Below are 9,279 nucleotides of genomic sequence, written 5' to 3'. Positions count from 1 at the left end.
CGATTTAGAGATCAACTAGATCTACATACATTAGGTATTGACTAGATGTGACTTGGATATCTAAGTCATAACTTGTCGAAATCGTTCAAGAGGACCTCCAGAATCGCGGAAACGTCAAATTTGACATATCTATCTTACAAATGTCTTTAAATTATCCGTATCGTAACTTGTTGAAGTCTAGTAGAAATCTAAAAAAATTTCCGAATCGAGCCGTATCATCGTTAATGCCAAATTTCAATGAACATATGTGTGATGTTCACTTAACATCATTAATCTAGTTTACTTTTAGATGAATTATATTGATTATAGGTAAATAAAACGATTTATTGTTCGGTCCATATAGAGCGCCCGTAACACAGCGGCCGCCATCATGCGCACCAGTGTTGCCAGCCATCTGCTTATTTATTGATGAACACCACAATATGACGTTTATTATGACACTATCTCTCTTTGTTCTCTACAAATCGTTGCAAAGTTATCTTAGACGGACCTGTATTTAGGCAAACTACCCCCCATTATGGATTTGGCCCATTATTCCGTGATACAAAGATTATTCAATCCTCTGGCGGTCACACTATTAGCATTTAAACGACACACCCCTATTAACTGATTAGTTAATTAAAAACACTAACTCTTTCGCTACCGGCCCATGGGACGACGAAATCTAAGGGCCGGTGGTTTAATTAAACTAAAGTTAACCTTTATATTTTGGTCTCATTTGTGCTGTATGCTCATCAAAATTGTACTCAGCGAGCAGGGGCCAAATTCGACATGTACATCTTGATTCTATCAAGTGTTGATTCCATTGATTCCATCGACGGTGGATATCGTTTGGTACAACCAAAACTCAACTCTATACTCGGGGTGGTTCGGTTTGGTTTGGTTGTCCTTTAACTGTGGATGTAAAATTTTGACATTGTACGTATTCGAGAACTTATGATTTTTCCCACATCAACGGGACCACAAAACTAAATATTTTCGAAATAAATTTCTTGGGGTTAGATATGAGGATATTGGGTATTACTTGAGGTATATTTTACAAAAAATAATGCAACGGTTTCGTATATGGAGGAAAACTTGGTATGTTTTGAAAATGATTTTTATTTTAATTCAATGCAAGTGACGGAAATATAATAATGTGATATATTTTTAGAACCGGCTTAAAATAAAAAAAAATAAAATAAAATGCATTTATTTCAGACAAACATGGTCCATATTTTGTTAGTACATCTTAACAATTTAAAAACTTATAGCTAAGGTTAACTTAAAAAATAAACTTAAATGACTATCTTAGGTACTAATGACAAATGCAGAGAGGACCAGTGCCTTATCAGGCCACTGTCCCATCTGTCAGCAACAACAGCCAGGAGACTGTGGCGGCTGTCGCGCACCCTGCGGAGCGTCGCGGCGCAGCGCTTGCGCAGTGTCGCGTGGAATCCGTCCACATGAGCATCAGCGAACATGCCGGACGCACTGCAGTACCGAGGCAGCCGCAACAGTACCCTGAACGCGTCATTATATTGTACACGCATGGCGTTAAAAGCCCTTTGCGTATATCGAGTCCACAGGCTGCAGGTGTACAGCGATGTACAGAACGCTCGAAATAATGTTATTTTTACTTGCGCTGTACACCGGCTGAACCTGCGAGCTATCATATTGGCCCTCACGGCCAAGGCCCTCCGCTCCCTCTCGATATCAGCGTCATCACGGAAATCGTCGGTTATCAAGTGCCCAAGGTATTTAAAAGAGGTAACCCTTTTCAGTTGCATGCCATTCAAACAAATGGGTGGGATGTGTGATGGGCACTTGCTTCCCGCTTTGAAGACCATATACTCGCTCTTGCTTACATTATATTTAAGGTAATGCGCTAGGGCATATGACTCACACCCAGTAGCGTGCACAGAGATTTGGGACTGGGTAGGCAAAATTATATCAGAAAACCGGGCAAGTGCGAGTCGGACTCGCGCACGAAGGGTTCCGTACCATAATGCAAAAAAAGGCAAAAAAAAAACGGTCACCCATCCAAGTACTGACCCCGCCCTACGTTGCTTAACTTCGGTCAAAAATCACGTTTGTTGTATGGGAGCCCCACTTAAATCTTTATTTTATTCTGTTTTTAGTGTTTGTTGTTATAGCGGCAACAGAAATACATCTGTGAAAATTTCAACTGTCTAGCTATCACGGTTCGTGAGATACAGCCTGGTGACAGACGGACGGACGGAAGGACAGCAGAGTCTTAGTAATAGAGTCCCGTTTTACGAGGGTCGCACTGAAATATTCGGGAATGGGACACTTAGAAATAACATAATAGAAACAGGCATATAATTTATAAAAATGTAACTCTTTATAAAACTTTTAAGGTATATTCCATTTGGTTGTCATTTGTATTTAAGAATTACTGGCAATTTGAAAATTGTATGTCGAACATTATTTGAATTTTTGGCCAAGTGATTTTTCGGATCATATTTTTAAACGGTTTTCAATATGCCCTCAGCGAACAAATAAAAGTTACAATGGGCTTCTGTTATTTTTTTATGAACTAGAGTTCATCGTACGCTCGTTTGCAGTTAAAATTAAATATGAAAGTCACTTTCATTTTATCCCATGGGTGATCTTAAAGAAGCATGTCATTCCAAAGCGACGTCAAAAATTAAAATCGCATTTGTGCTGTTAATTAAAAAGACTGCCAAAAAAGTTGCATATCGGCAGATTTCGACATTCCTAAATATTCATATGACAACAGTAAAAAAATCTTTTATATATATATATATATATATGTAAAAAAACTTCAATTCCGTTGGCTACTCCACGAATTTCATACAAAACCACTAAGGCCCCAAAATCGCCATACAAAAAGGACTTTGGGATTATGAGCCGTGTGCATTACAGAATGATTACTTTCAAAAGAAAATTTATATGCGTGGTCAGTTTGAGTTTAAGTATGTATTAAAATAAAGATTGACCGTCTAGATGCGACAGTTTTCTCTATTCCCGACATTTTCAGTGCAACCCTCGTACCCTTTGGGTACGGAACCTTAAAAAATGAGAGCTACTAACTCACCAAAAAAATTGCGTGATGGTTTTCATTTTGTTGTCAAGTCTTTTCAATTACTTCTTTTTTTGGCTAAACGAAAGCTTCGAAAACGCATCATTTTTAATAGTTTGCACACACACACACCCACACCCACACCCACAACTTTCACAGATAAAATTATCCATTTTTTCACTAATCGCACTTTATAATTTCCGGCAACTGTTAACTGTTACCTCATAAACTCACCAAAACAAACAAACAATGGCGACCGAATAAAAAATGTAAATAAACTTAACCAAATACTGTAAACGAATAAAAAAATAGTCTCGTTTTTGCACTAAATTACCATAGCAAATGCTACTTTTTAAAATAGTCACGTAAACATCGGAACTATTCGGAAACTTTCGGGCGTCATTCGTTTATGTTTGGTACGAAAGACACTGCCTATTGCGTCTAAATGTGTGCGTTACTTGTATAATTGTGTGCTCGTACTTATAGGAAGGTCCACTACACTGTAACCGCGTAACGACGACTCACGGGGAGGCACACATAGAAAGATTTAGACGGAAATGTTTTCTGTCTTTGCCGTGCAAGGCACGTAGCGGCGCTAGTGCCGCGTGGTGTAAACTTCGTCGCGTAGAATTATTATAGATGATGACTTGATGACAAAGCTTAACCGGTAGATGGAGCGCTTATTAATTTTTAGAATGTTTTAAGTTATATCGATTACTGATAGTACGATCAGGTATAAATTAAATTAAGTAGTTTAAGAGGATAGACATCGGAATTATAGTAGGGTAGGCAGTGCCTTTTTGCCTTTATGAAGTGCACGCCACTGCTCACACCTCTCAATAAGTAATCTCAGACCACCGACCGACGGGCTCAACAGTACCATGTCATCGGCATAGCTTATGTTATTGAAGCATACGCTATCTATATGACAGCCCACACGTGTACTGCTGAGCTCGCCGATCAAGGCATCGATATACAAATTGAAAAGTTTAGGTGAGGTCAGTCCCCCCTGCCTCACCCCGCACTCCAGGCCGTACTCGTCCGACAACACACTACCCCAGCGAACACAATTTCGTTGGCCAGCATACCAACACCTGAATATGCGTGTGAGCTCCTTAGGAAAATGCACTTCATCAAGCTTATTCCAAAGTAAATCATAGTTGACAAGATCGAAGGCTTTGGAAAGATCGAGAAAACACGCATAAACAGGTGTTTTTCTGCGTGTGTAGTACTCCACAGCTTGCTTTAGACAAATGATGGCACTTTCGGTAGATAAACCGGCTCGAAAGCCGAACTGTGCATCATGTAATTTTATACATTTGTCCAATTGCAAATCGAGCAAGCCGTCGAGCACCCTAGCCACAATTGTTGCTAGAGATATAGGCCTGTAGTTAGCTCTGTTGGATATGTCACCCGTTTTATTTTTGACAATGGGCACAACAATGGTTTTGGTCAAATCAGATGGCAGGTACGAGTGACATATACAAAGGTTGAAAAACATTGCCAATACGCGGGGCAGGTGTCTTACGTCAAAATTCGTTAAAATTCCCTTTCATTTAATACCACACATGATAGGTTTCTGAACAAAAATTATTTTTTTTCCATACAAAAAAAGATGACGTCATAACTCCTTTCCGTTTGTTTTTTTTTGGTGCTACGGGTCAAGCAGATTGGCAGATCTATTTGAACTTTGAACTCCTCTCCCGCTTGATTAAAGACATGCTTGATTTAAAACCTGACTATAAATCTAAAGAAACACCTAAATTAAGAAAACTATAGGTTTACATCTCATAACTTTCATGATATAAAATAAAGCATCTCTATTTTCACCTAAACCTACTCGAATCAACCATATCATCAACTATTAACGGTTCCACCGGCCTCAACCCTTCACTGCCCAACCCTCACATATATCTTTACACTAAACATTACCTGTGAATTATTATTTCTGATTAATAAATTGCGTCCCTTGCGTCACCGCTGGCGATACCATCAATTATGGAATTTGATGTTTTTTCATTAAACCCTATAGAGCTCTGGGGAAAGGCGGGGCCAGTAGGTTAGTTGGGTTTTTTTATTAGGGTTACGATTACGAGTACCTATGTTGGGTTTGGGTATTTTATAAATACTATACTATGTTAACGACATACAAAAAATACGGTCAAATTTATACCTTTTGAAGTGGGTTTAGTCAAAGTCAAACATAACTGATGATAACACATTTATTACATTAAATAATACAATTTTAAAACGTATTTAAAAACAGTTGTAAGGTAGAAAGAAGAGAAATCTAATCTTCCAGGATGGGTATTCCACAGCCGTCTTCAGATCCAAATCTTTCTATCCTTCTTCTCGTTCCACTAATTCTTAGAGAGACAGCTCTGATGATTGATATTTGTATTTTGACTTTGATCCAGTTGATTATTTGTGAGTATGGTTTGGACCATTTTTCACGGAGCCTAAGGGATGTTCTTTTTATGAAGGATTCATATTCCGTTCCGACAGCGCCAAATATACCTACTTTATTCATATAGGCCTAGCAACAAGCACTTATGAATGGTAAATTACATATACTTACATTATATTATCTTAAGCTAATTATCAGAGCAATTTATTGATGTTAATTTTATTCCATAGGAATATTGGATTATTATACAGTACGTCTACCATCAGTTTTGACATTGACATATACGCTCACGTCTACGTAACTTACTTTCTATGCATCTCGCTCGTACTCGCATATTAGTGCAAGCGAGATGTACAGAAAGTAAATTACGTAGACGTGAGCGTTATGTCAATGTCAAAACAGGTGGTAGACATACAGATCAAATTGAATACTAAGAATTTCACAGAAAGATCGTCAAACATAAAAAATATAGTAAAAATAATGTAATAAACACGAGATAGTCTCATTTTAGTTTAAACAATGAGTATAAATCATAATTATATACTTAGGTAAATATGTATATCGTAGTATAACCTTGGGCACCCCATGACAATGAAAAACATAATTAAATATAGGTATATTAAGAGCTCTAGATGGCTCTAATGATAAATACTAATGGCAAATTAATTCATGCTGATTCTAACATATAGGTACCTAAAGGTAAAATGACATTTTGTTGAAATTAAATTAAAAAATTAAAATCACATACCTACGCAATGTGAATTTGCTGAATGGAGTCACACTATATTACTATAATAGGGTATTTGACTACTAGTCAAATCAGTTTCTTTTTTCGAACTGTCAAAGCGATTTTGCTACTATGGAATTTATATGAAACACTAGTGTGTGACGTCACGATCAAATTACCTACTCTTTATAGTTTTATACGGGTTATAAAATAGAAGTTGTGTCTAAACTAACGTTTCTCTATTAATCTTCTGGTGCTTTATTCCATGCATGGTGTAAAATAATTTATTAGGGCGAGCGAAGCAAGCCCTATCACTATTCGACAAACTAAGCATTTTTGTGGTACACTTTACGGAAAAACTATCGCACTTATAGGTTTGAAATTTAACATAGTAATTTAAATTCATGTCTAGATGTGTTATCAAACATAAAAATATCATTTAATAAACCTAAAAAAATAAAATAAATGAATAACACTTTGTATTACTACTAGCGCCATCTGTTAGAAAAATTATGAATCAAAATTCGTGCTAATGTACTATGTGCTAACATAGATGTATACAAATAACTGGTCAAGTGCGAGTCGGACTCGCGTTTTAAGGGTTCCGTACATCACACAATATTTAACAATTTTTAGGGTTCCGTACCTCAAAAGGAAAAAAACGGAACCCTTATAGGATCACTCGTGCGTCTGTCTGTCTGTCTGTCTGTCTGTCCGTCTGTCACAGCCGATTTTCTCCGGAACTACTGGACCAATCAAGTTGAAATTTGGTACACATATGTAAGTTTGTGACCCGAATACGGACATGTAACGTAAACAAATGAATTTTAAACATGGGGGCCACTTTTGGGGGGTAAATGAAAAAATGAAAAAATAAATTTTTCAAACTATATCATGTTACATATCAAATGAAAGAGCTTATTGTAAGGATTTCAAATATTTTTTTTTTATAATTTTCGAATCAACAGTTTAGAAGTTATTCAAGAAAATAGGCAAAAAATGACCATTCCCCCCCCCTTATCTCCGAAACTACTAGGTCTAAAATTTTGAAAAAAATACATAAAATAGGTCTATACCTATAGATGACAGGAAAACCTATTAGAAATGTACAGTCAAGCATGAGTCGGACTTAATTACAGTTTTTAATCCGACCCCTACGGATTTTTTAAAGAGATTTCTCTCACGTTTCACATAAAAAATACATTGTTAACAGTGCCGGATTACTTAGAGTAGTAGTTTTCTTAGAGTAATTGGTGATAATTTTCTGATAAGATAATCATTTTATAGTACATTATTGGCGAGGCTCGGAAGTAGATACTTGCAGGCTGAGGATTCGTTTTAAACGGACGACCTTGGGAGTCCGTTTAATTGAATCCGAATCCAGCAAGTAGCCTTGCAGCCGAGTCATATATAGTGCTTTTCTCAAAAATGGTGGAAGAAATATAAATATCATAGAAATATTTTACAAAAGCAATGTTGTTACGTATATATTTTCACAGAAGAAAGCCCTTGCCGCCTTTTTATTTTTTTAATAAAAAAATAGAAGTGTATTTTTCTGCCGAAAATACGTTAACCTATTTGAGACAACTAGATAGTCGCGGTACTAATCATCTGTTTGGCTGTTCAAAGGGCCTGTGCCTTCAATTGATATGGCCATTTCAACTTTTAAAAAGTTTGGAACTCGACAAATAATGGAATTTGTATGCGACATTGCAGTCCCAAAATCGAGACTGCAATGTTTTTAACTTTTTAATTTTTGACTGACCATAAACTAAGCGCTTCGCGACCTATTTTTTAGACGGCAAAGTCGACTTTGCCGTCCATTTTTGAGAAAAATATTTAACGGTCTTACCTACTTACGAGTAATTGTAAGGTCAAATTAAAAAGAATGTTTAAAAAAAATGTTAAATTGAGAGCTAGCTTAAAGTTTTTTGTACTCGTCGACTTTAATGGTTGAATTAATAAAGACTTTGTAACCAATAAGCAAAACAAGCACGTGCTTAGGGCACCACGTTCAGGAGGGGCACCAAAATGCCAGGTTGAAAAAGATGAACAAATTTTAAAATTAGGGACAGACACATCGTTTTTACCACACGATTTTTTTTAGCTGTCCAAAAGCTAATTTGTAAAAATAATGGCGCGTAATTCTTTGGGAAACAATCGGTAGCAGTAGAAGAGTCGTGATTACATGCATAGATTCGATTTCAACCGACTCTTTTGCGGTTCGGCGTTAGGTCTTATGCGAGGCCTTCTGCCTTAATTACACTTGGGCGTGGATCCAAATCCAAGCTTTCCTCTTTCGCAGCTAGGCCTACTGCCTTTCTCACACTTCGCCAATTCAATTCCAAGCTCTGCTTTCTTGCATATTTTATGCATGAAAACAACCTCGAATATCGAAGCCTAAGAAATATCGAGCCCTATGCGAAGCTAGGCTGATAGAAAACTGTCCCATCCCTTCTCTGTATGAAATCCTGGATTCGCGCCTGGTTGGGACTAAAAGTAAAATTGCGTTTGTATATCGAAAAATTTTTCAATAACTTTATAAGGTATGATAAAGGTGACATTCGGGTGGCGACTGCAGCAACATTACTCTGTTGCAACGTTACTGCTGCAGTACTGTCAACTTCCGTGATAAAATGATGTGACTGATTTCCATACTAAAAGTAAAAATTTACAACTGACTATCATATTGCGTTTTTATATCGAAAAATTTCCGCGCTCGCTTCGCTCGCGTTTCTATTACTTTCTACGCTGTGATAAAGGTGACATTCGGGTGGCGACTGCAACAGCATTAGGTACTCTGTTGCAACATTACTGCTGCGGCACTGTCAATTTTCGTGATAAAATGATGTGACTGATTTCCATTCTCAGCTGTAACGCGGCAATGAACTTCTCTCAATTTACCAAAAAATCAATGTAATCTTGATGACCCGAGGGAGAGGGGGCACCTAGAAATCCTTAGGGCATCAACATATCTTAATCCGGCACTGATTGTTAAAAATTGTGTAATATACGGAACCCTTGGAACGCGAGTCCGACTCGCACTTGGCCGGTTTTTTTTACGTGAAACGACGTGAGTTAAACGTCTTGAAAAACCCG

The sequence above is a fragment of the Cydia splendana genome, chromosome 5 (assembly GCF_910591565.1).
Source record: "Cydia splendana chromosome 5, ilCydSple1.2, whole genome shotgun sequence".
Classification (NCBI taxonomy): domain Eukaryota; kingdom Metazoa; phylum Arthropoda; class Insecta; order Lepidoptera; family Tortricidae; genus Cydia; species Cydia splendana.
This window is presented reverse-complemented; position numbering follows the sequence as displayed.